General features: G+C 31.7%; 1 long non-coding RNA gene across 1 annotated transcript; it reads right to left on the bottom strand.

The window, feature by feature from the left end:
- Nucleotides 1-4,395: 4,395 nt before the first annotated feature.
- LOC127081606 (uncharacterized) lies at nt 4,396-6,143 on the bottom strand. Its single transcript, XR_007788106.1, has 2 exons — nt 5,863-6,143; nt 4,396-4,929 (listed from the first exon to the last, which is right to left on the bottom strand). It is a non-coding gene; the product is annotated as an uncharacterized LOC127081606 (long non-coding RNA).
- Between the last annotated feature and the right edge of the window lie 3,215 nt (nt 6,144-9,358).

Below are 9,358 nucleotides of genomic sequence, written 5' to 3' on the forward strand. Positions count from 1 at the left end.
CTGACAGAGGAAAGAACAAGTTTCAGGATTCTTGAATCCTCTTGGTGGAATGAGCTTTGTTCAAGTGTGTGAGATTTGAGATATTTTCATGGAAATTGTGTGAGTTGAGTGAGTAATTGATGTGATGTAATGCGGTGAGGTTTGTATGAAGATTTAAAAGAGAATTTGAGAGATTTTGGTGTTGATTTTATGGAGAGTGGGGAAGGAAACCTAGTGAAGGTTTTTTGTAAGCATGTGCAATTTGTAAAATCCTCTCTCATGTAAAAACTTATTGTAATCCAAATCAAAAGTGTAATGAAATTCAAATTTAGTTTAAATTAAATTGTACATTTCACTTGTATTTGGAATTTATCTTGTGTTAATCTTATTTTTTTGTTTTTTTAATAATTATGGTGTGATATGAAACTTGGAATATAATGTTAATTCAAATTTGTTCATGTCGTTGAATTCAATATATTTGCGAGGATGATGATGGTATGTGATAATGAGATCATGATGTATGGATGATGATGAAGTGTAATGAAACTTCTATTTTTTTTTGTCTTTTCTCAAATTTATCATATATGATTTTTTTTATTTAATTCTTGTTTGTAATGACACGGTATAAAGAAGTATCATTCTAATTAGAAAGTTGAATTTGACTTAGCATGGTATGGAATGCATAATGATGGAATGCATAATGATGTAATGACTATGTTGAAATGAAAACAAAAGTTGGACTTTTTCTTTTATGGGAATGTTGACTCTTATGTTGACTTTTGACTTTTCAAAAGAAAGTCTCTAATGCAAGAAAACACCTTTTGATAAAATGGCCTAAAATCTAAATCAAATGAAATGATATGAATGAACTAAAAAATGAATTGTCAAATTAGGACATGTAGATTCAACATTGTCTAAAAGTTTACTTTTGGTTGACCTTAGTGAATCATGCCCGACAATCCAATGCATGCAAATGACTTAATGATGCAAATGCCTTGATGGATGAATGAAATGACTTAGGGCTAAAAATTGGAGTATGACACTGCTCCTATTTAAATATCTTCAACAAGAGAATATGAAGAATATCAATCTTCATATAATCATGGTGAAAGATAATTAAATACCACAGGACCCAAAATTTGACCGTTGAAGAAATAAGATGAGATGTTATGAGTTTATGGAGGATTTCTCTGGGTGGGGATATGAAATGGAATGAAATGAGTTTTGGCAGATAGACTTTATGAGGGACGGAAAATGAAAGGTGAGCCTATTGGGGATTAAATGAGGTAAGGTGAAAAAGACTTACTCGGGAAAAATCAAAGGTATGTTCTTAAAAGAAATATCTGGAAATCACATCAGGAAAAAAGGAAACAAGTTCTAGAAATCACATCAAAATGAAAAGAAACATCCGGAAATCACATCTGATAAAAAATGAAATAAGTTATGTATCACATCAAAACAAAAAGACACATACATAAATCACGTCGAATAAAAATGGAAATAAGTTCTAGAAATCACATCAGAATAAAAGACACACACACACCTGAGAATTACATCAGATAAAAAAGGGAATAAGTTTTGGAAATCACATCAGAACAAAAAGACATCCAAAAATCACATCGAAAGAAAAGGAAACATGTTCTAGAAATCACATCAAAACAAAAAGACACGTCAAGAAGTTACATCGGATAAAAAGTAAATAAGTTCTAGAAATTACATCTGAACAAACAGACACATCTGAAATCATGTTGGATTTAGGAAATAAGTTCTAGAAATTACACTGGAACAAAAAGACCCATCAGGATATCACATTGAATAAAAAGGAAATAAGTTATGGAAATGACATCAGAACAAAAAGACACATTCAGAAATCATATTGGATAAAAAGAAAATAAGTTTTGGAAATCACATCAGAATAAAAAACACGTTCATAAATCACATTAGATAAAAAAGGAAACAATTTCTAGAAATCATATTAGAACAAAAAGACACATCCAAAAATCACATCGGACAAAAAAGAAATAAGTTCTAGAAATCACATAAGAACAAAAAGACACATACGAAAATCACATCGGATAAAAATGAAATAAGTTATGGAAATTACATCAAAATAAAAAGACACATCGATAAATCACATCAGATAAAAAGGAGATAAGTTCTAGAAATCACATCAGAACAAGAAGACATATTCGGTAATCATATCAGATAAAAAGGAAATAAGTTTTGGAAATCATATCAGAATTAAAAGACACATTCAGAAATCACATCGGATAAAAAGGAAATAAGTTCAGGAAATTACATCAAAACAAAAAGACACATCCAAAAATCACATCGGATAAAAAGGAAATAAATTATGAAAATCACACCAGAATAAAAAGATACATTTTGAAATCACATTGGATAAAAAAACAAGTTATGGAAATCATATCAGAACAAAAAGACACATTTGGAAATCATATTGGATAAAAAAGAAAATAAATTATGGAAATCACATCAGAACAAAAAGACACATCCAAAAATCACATAAAATAAAAAGGAAATAAGTCTTGGATGTCACATAAGAATAAAAAGACACATCCGGTAATCACATTGGATAGAAAGGAAATAAGTTTTGGAAATTACATCAAAACAAAAAGACATATTGGGAAATCACATCGGATAAAAAGGAAATAAATTCTAGAAATTACATCAGAACAAAAAGACACGTCTGATAATCACGTCCTATAGAAAGGAAGTAAGTTATGGAAATCACATCAGAATAAAATACACATCTAGAAATCACATCATATAAAAAGGAAACAAGTTATGGAAATCACATCAGTATAAAAAGACACATCTAGAATCACATAGGATAAAAAGAAAATAAGTTACAGAAATCATATTAGAACAAAAAGACACATCCAGGAATCATAACAGATAAAAAAGAAATAAGTTACGGAAATCACATCAGAACAAAAATACACATCCAAAAATCACATTGGATAAAAAGTAAATAAGTTCTCGGAATCATGTCAGAACAAAAAGACAATTCATAAATCACATCAGATAAAAAGGAAATAAGTTATGGAAATCATATCAGAATAAAAGGACACATCCAAAAATCACATTGCGTAACAAATAAGAATTTGAAACTTAAAGGACAAATATTTGTCTTTGTAGGATCCAACAAAATTGGACTTTGACCAAAGGGTAAAATGTTGATAACAAGAAGTCTTTAGGAAATGCATATGAGCGTGAAACACACTTCAAGTCATGCATAATATTAATTTTTGCTTCTATGCATGATATAAGAATGATTAATGCATGCAATGTTGATGCTTATGAAGTCTGAATTAATGTGCCAAGCATATTTGAGCTTTTTGTAAGGTGGCACCAATGAAAATTGGGCTATGGATTGTAGAATTTTGACTTGTTTTTTTATGAGGCTTTTTGGCTCTTGTTTGATGCTAGGTGTATGAATGTTGTTGAGATATGCATGAGATAAGATGCATGGTTTGATGATAGAGCAATGCAAACATGGTTAGTGCATGAAAATGATTTATGTGATAGTTTGAATGTTTCAACAAGTGCCTCTGTGGGGGGTCGTGGACAATTAAAAATAAGAAGTGTTTTTGTTTTTTTGTTTTACAACAAGGCATATTATCCAAAGGTGATAGGGTGTTATGCTAGCATGATCTTTCGACACTCGTTTCAAACTCAATGGTTACTGATACATGACAGGGTTTACATGATCAACTTGAAGGTCTGGAGAGGACTTGCCCCTATATATCTCATCTCACCCCAATTTGTTGGGTCCTTGAAGAAATTCGACTCGAAAGGAGTTTGGAAGTGGCTTGACATAATATGACCTTGACATGGCTTACCCCAATATTTTAAACCTTAAAGTGATATTCCCCTGATTAACCAATTCTTGGAATGACTTACCGAGCCTTAAAGTGATTTGTCCCAAATTGACTGAGTCTTGAAACTATTTGGCCCAGATTGACCGAGATTTAGAGGGATTTCCCCTAATCAACAATGTCTTTAAAAGATTTACCCTTATTCGATAGAGTCTTGGGGTGGTTTACACTAGATCGGATCCTTTACGGATGATCGAAAACCTCGTTGATTGTTAACTGTTGGAATTTCCTTATACGCCAAATAGGTCATTTAACAACACTTTTGGGGGTTTTAATAGCCCCTGCTATTATAGGTTTGATACCAATGATAACGCTTTTTGAACGCTATTAAAAAACAAGACTTTAATAGCGTTTTCAATTAAAGCGTTGTCATAGCCTAGGTCGGTTGGGCTTTAACATAGGATTTAATAGCGCTTTTATGAAAAGTGCTATTATAGACCCAATCTTTAATAACACTTTTAAAAAAGTGCTATTAAATGCCACTGTTCTTATTTTTGTACTAATAACAAAAAGGTAATGATTTTGTAACTTAACATTTCTGCAAAAATAACATCAATTCTTCTCAGAATACAAATATTAACATAGTATAACAAGAAAATACTTGTTCAATCAATTAGTCTCAATAAAAAATTTAATTACAATTTTTTAATTACTTACAAGAATTTGAATCATATCATTAAAAAAACAAAACTTATTTATCACATGCTACTAGAAAATAAAATAAAAAAAGCACAATAATGCACCTGCTGACAAGATCCTTAACCGGAAGAATCATATGGCACCAATGTGTTCGTGCACTATGCTCTGCACACACCTAATACAAGAGTCAACATAACTGACATACACACAAACAATTTAGCCAAATCCGAAACAATCTAAATGCTTAATTAATAGATCGAAGCACAGAGTAGAAGGTCCATCTATATCAACATTTTCTACAAATTTCACAACTTACATATCCTTCACATTTAGTTGGTCAGGTAAAGATATGCATTATTGTGCACTGACATGTTTTTCCTTTGCTGTTCCAGATTCTTTAGTCTTTTCATTACTAGAAATATTTCAGGTAAGGTATCATTGCCAATTTTGGAAACATACAGTTAGACTTGAAAACTGAAGCTTCAATACAAAATAACAATATAGCCAAGAAGTAACAACCTATATACTGAAGAACATATTTGAAGTGCAAATATTTGATCACCACAATTTTTTTCTAGATCATAGACCATTCAGTTTACTCTCTAAATGCTAATAAATAATTAACTTACCAATTACACGACGAAACAAGATTTTTTAAAAATTACTAAGTTTAAGAGCTTCTATTTATCATTTTAATTTATTGTTAAATAAAAATCATAAATTCTAATATGTTCGGTAAACACAATGGTTAGTTATATATGGAACATGGTCACAAGTTGAAATCCTAAATTACTTGCACATGTTATACAATTTACACCACTAGTATAAAGTATTTCAAATCGAGACCTTAAAGCAACACATCCACCATGGAGATGTTGCAAATAATATAATAAATAGTATCGTTAAGTATATCATAGCAGGTTGAGATACTATAATTGTGGGTAAAGAAAATGGGTTTACACACACTCTACCTTGCCAAATAAATTACACTCTCCAACCAAAATATTTTGCAGGGAACATATCACAAATGCTGATTTTTCATAAACAAAACTAGAGTAGAAGTAGAAGAAAACCCATAGTAAGAATATGAACATGAAGTTGCTTCTAGGTTTTGTCCAACTTCAACCAAGTAAAAAGTATTATCATCCTTACTAATCATTGTCAATACATAATCAAAGGACACATTTTATCAACCATCATAACTGCCAACCATGAACACCACCAAAACACCACTGAAACACTAACTCACTCTTAATTTCTATTTATTCAAAAACGCTAATTTGAGAAAACTTGTGAATTTAAAAAACTAATTTCAATTGAGATTAGATATAGTAGAAATACTTACCAGTCCAATAAAGTATCAAGAAAAATGAAACCCATAGCTTTGATGTGGAAGCAATCGAGATTGTGTGTACCAGATCTCACAGTGGTAGACTTGTCGAGACGTAGTGGTCTCTTGGTTCCCTCACTAAGAAGGTCAAGGGTTTTGTAGAGAAGGTTGAGACAAGTGATGATGCATTAGAAATCTTAACCCTAAATTTGGAGAAAAGAAGGAAATTGGTAGTGTGAGGTTCTGAGTTCGATGAAGTCAATGGTGAATATGAGTGAGAAAGTGAGACAACTGTGTTACAAAGCTTAATAAAAAATAAGTACTAGTATGCCATTTTTTATTATATATATTTAAAAAAAAAACTAAATATCATTTAGAATATTATTGGTTACAATAAAATGTAAAACATCGTCAACAAGGACCGAACACGCGACCTTATGGTGCGTTATTTTGTGGAAAGGTTTATAATAGCGCTTTCTAACAAGAAGCTATTATAGGAATACCCCTTTATTAGCGTTTTAAATAAAAGTGCTATTAAACTTCCGTGTTACCTTTCTTTTTTTCTTTTCGTTGATAACTTATAATAACACTTATAATTAAACCGTTATTATAGGTTTCAATTGGAATTTTTTAATAAAACTTTAAAGAAAAGCGCTATTAAAGATAAAAAATTGTAGTAGTATGCTAAGCGTCAATTTACAAATAAAATCATTCCTTCAAAATGTTAATTTTAATGCAATGCTCATGTAGGATTTTAAATCAAAATCATTATTGAGATGATGTGGTGATGTACAACGAATGGTCCACTGGTCTCAATGTAGTGTTGATTTAGATATTCAAAGTGTGGAAGATTATGCGAGAGCATGATACCAATACAAATAGTTAGAAAATATCTTTGGAGTCAGGTTAACGCAACCTTGTCGTAGTATGCTTTCAAAATAAATCATACTTCAATTAGGTCTTTTGTGGATTGTAATGTGACCTGATTCACAATTTTTGAAAAAAAGGATATAAGGTTCAAAATTTAATTTTAACCCACTCATTCTCCTTCTAATGATCTACAGTCCTATGTTTAGTTAATTCGACACACGCATTCAGCTTCCAAGAGGATTTTGAAAGTGGAGATGTTATGGTTTGAAAACCAATAAATGTTTGCTTAAGGTGGCAGTCACCCACTTTTGTTTGGTAGTCACAAAATTTTATATTTGTCAAGAATTTTGGTGACCCTTTGATTCTTGATATGATGGTCACCTAATATTGTTTTTTGTTGAGGATTTAAGTGACCTATTTTGATTTTTTTTCTTTTTTTTTATCCCTAATTTTTTCCTAGACCGCTTATTTGAAGCTTTGAGTCCACCGAAATACCCTTATTTTTGCCTAAGTCGTCTTTTCTGGTGTTTGACTTAGCAAACTTCAAAAAAAAAAAAAATTGGAACAATTTCTATGGAATTTGTTTTTTTGGTTTGAAAAGGATTGTGATTTCCGTGTTATTGGTTATTAAGGAACAACCACTATAACTTTTGGATTTTTTATGATTTCTTAGACACTTCGTGATGTGTTCAAAGAAGAGCATATGGTTGAACCTCATATGGGATGTTTTCTCTTGACATTTGAATGCATAGTCAAACTAACTGAACAAAACTATCCTGCTCCTGGTCAAGATTAAGGGTTTTTAGTTTCGAAAGGAACATCAACTTCTAGGCTCAAATTAGCTGACTAGGGATTAACTCCTTAACTCTTTAGTGTTTAGGGATTGAAACAATGTCTTACATTGTTAGCAAGGTTTTATTCACAAGCATACTGTAGCAATTTTGGGCATTTTTTTACACCATCCTCCCTCTGATCTTTCCTTAAACAAAAGTTTGATAAAGGAAAGTAAAATGGATTTTTTTCGGTAAACAGAAGAAAAAAAAGTGAACACGAAAGAATTAATTCAAAACATGCATGCTCATTTCATTACTATTACCATTTAAAACAACAAGTTCAAAGGCAAATAACACTTAACGAACAAGAAAGATTACAAATGAAACTGATGAAATGGCCTAATGATCGTCAGTGTTGAGGAAACTCTCTCATGCTCGATTCATTGCTCGGTTGGCCCTTTCAACCACCCAAAGGTTGGGGTCATCATGCTCGTCGAAATTGGTATGATAGTCCTCAGATTCTTCTCCCTCATAATCTTCATAGGATGCAACCTTTTTGGATCTATCTTTCATTTCTTATTTGCTTCCACTTGTGTGGGTTGTGGCATTTTAGTTCCATGGCTCCATATCAATGTTATCACCGGGAAACAATGATATCTCATTTGCAACTTGTCTGACACCTTCCTTGTGGTATAAAATCCTAAGGGGTTTTAGAGATCCCTTGCTATCCTCAAGATACGGCTTTGGAATCCATTCATCCATATTTGGGCCTTCTTTCCGGAGGACCAATGGCCTTGCACCAATCAACCCTTGCAATTTCCTCTTAAAGCTCTTGCATTCTTAGAAGACATGCCCCACTGCTCCAGTATGGTACTCACACTCAACATTTGGATTGTCCTCCTCAAAGACTAAGCTCTCGGTATCGATCAAATTTTGAACTTGGGTTTTGAATTCCATATAATCTTTGACATAATGCCCTAATAATTCGTCATGATATTCGTATTTGACATTTAGATCATACTCGGGTGGGAACGGTGGTGGCAAAGGCTCAATATATTTGGGCAACACCAAAAAAATTCCGAATCAAATATGGAAGAAGTTGATCATACGGTATATGAATTTGGTCAAAACAGCATTTCTTCTTTCCATATCGCTTTGGGGCTTGAATTGATTATGATTGTTCTAATTCTAATTCTTGTAACCTCGGGGAACACATTGACGCATGAGTATGAACTATTTAAATGATGGTTGAAGGAAATATTCAGGTTATGGAAAACAGTTTATTCACATTGTTAATCATTTAAGTATGGGTAAATATTTTCAAAACGAGAATTTAACTAACAAAGTCCTAGATGTCTAAACCGCGATTTGAAACCTAAATTTACTGCAATTTCTAAATCTAAAGATTTGTCTTCTACGGATTTGGTTAATTTATTGGATAAATAGTAGGAATATGAGATTGAGCTAAAATGAATTGATGAAAATGAAGAAGGTGATAAGAAAAATAAACGTCTTCCACTCAAAGCTGAAGAAGTCAACAAAATTAGAAAGTGATAAAGATACGAATATGTTATTCTGCAAGTTCAAAAAGTTCATAAGGATGAATAAAAAACTCAAAATTTCCAACATAAAAATGAAGAAAGATCATCATTTGTGCCAACATACTTCCAGTGTAGAAAAAAATTCACGTAAAGCTAAATTATCCACAAAACCATAGGAAATGTGAAAGATAAAAAAGACCTAAAAAAGAATCGAAAAAAAGCTTACATTGCATGGGAATCAAATGACATGACCTATCCTATGAAGCTGAAAAAGAGGAAAAAACCAACATATATCTCATGGCAAACCATGAACAAAACAATGTAAAA

The sequence above is a fragment of the Lathyrus oleraceus genome, chromosome 1, assembly GCF_024323335.1.
Source record: "Lathyrus oleraceus cultivar Zhongwan6 chromosome 1, CAAS_Psat_ZW6_1.0, whole genome shotgun sequence".
Lineage (NCBI taxonomy): Eukaryota > Viridiplantae > Streptophyta > Magnoliopsida > Fabales > Fabaceae > Lathyrus > Lathyrus oleraceus.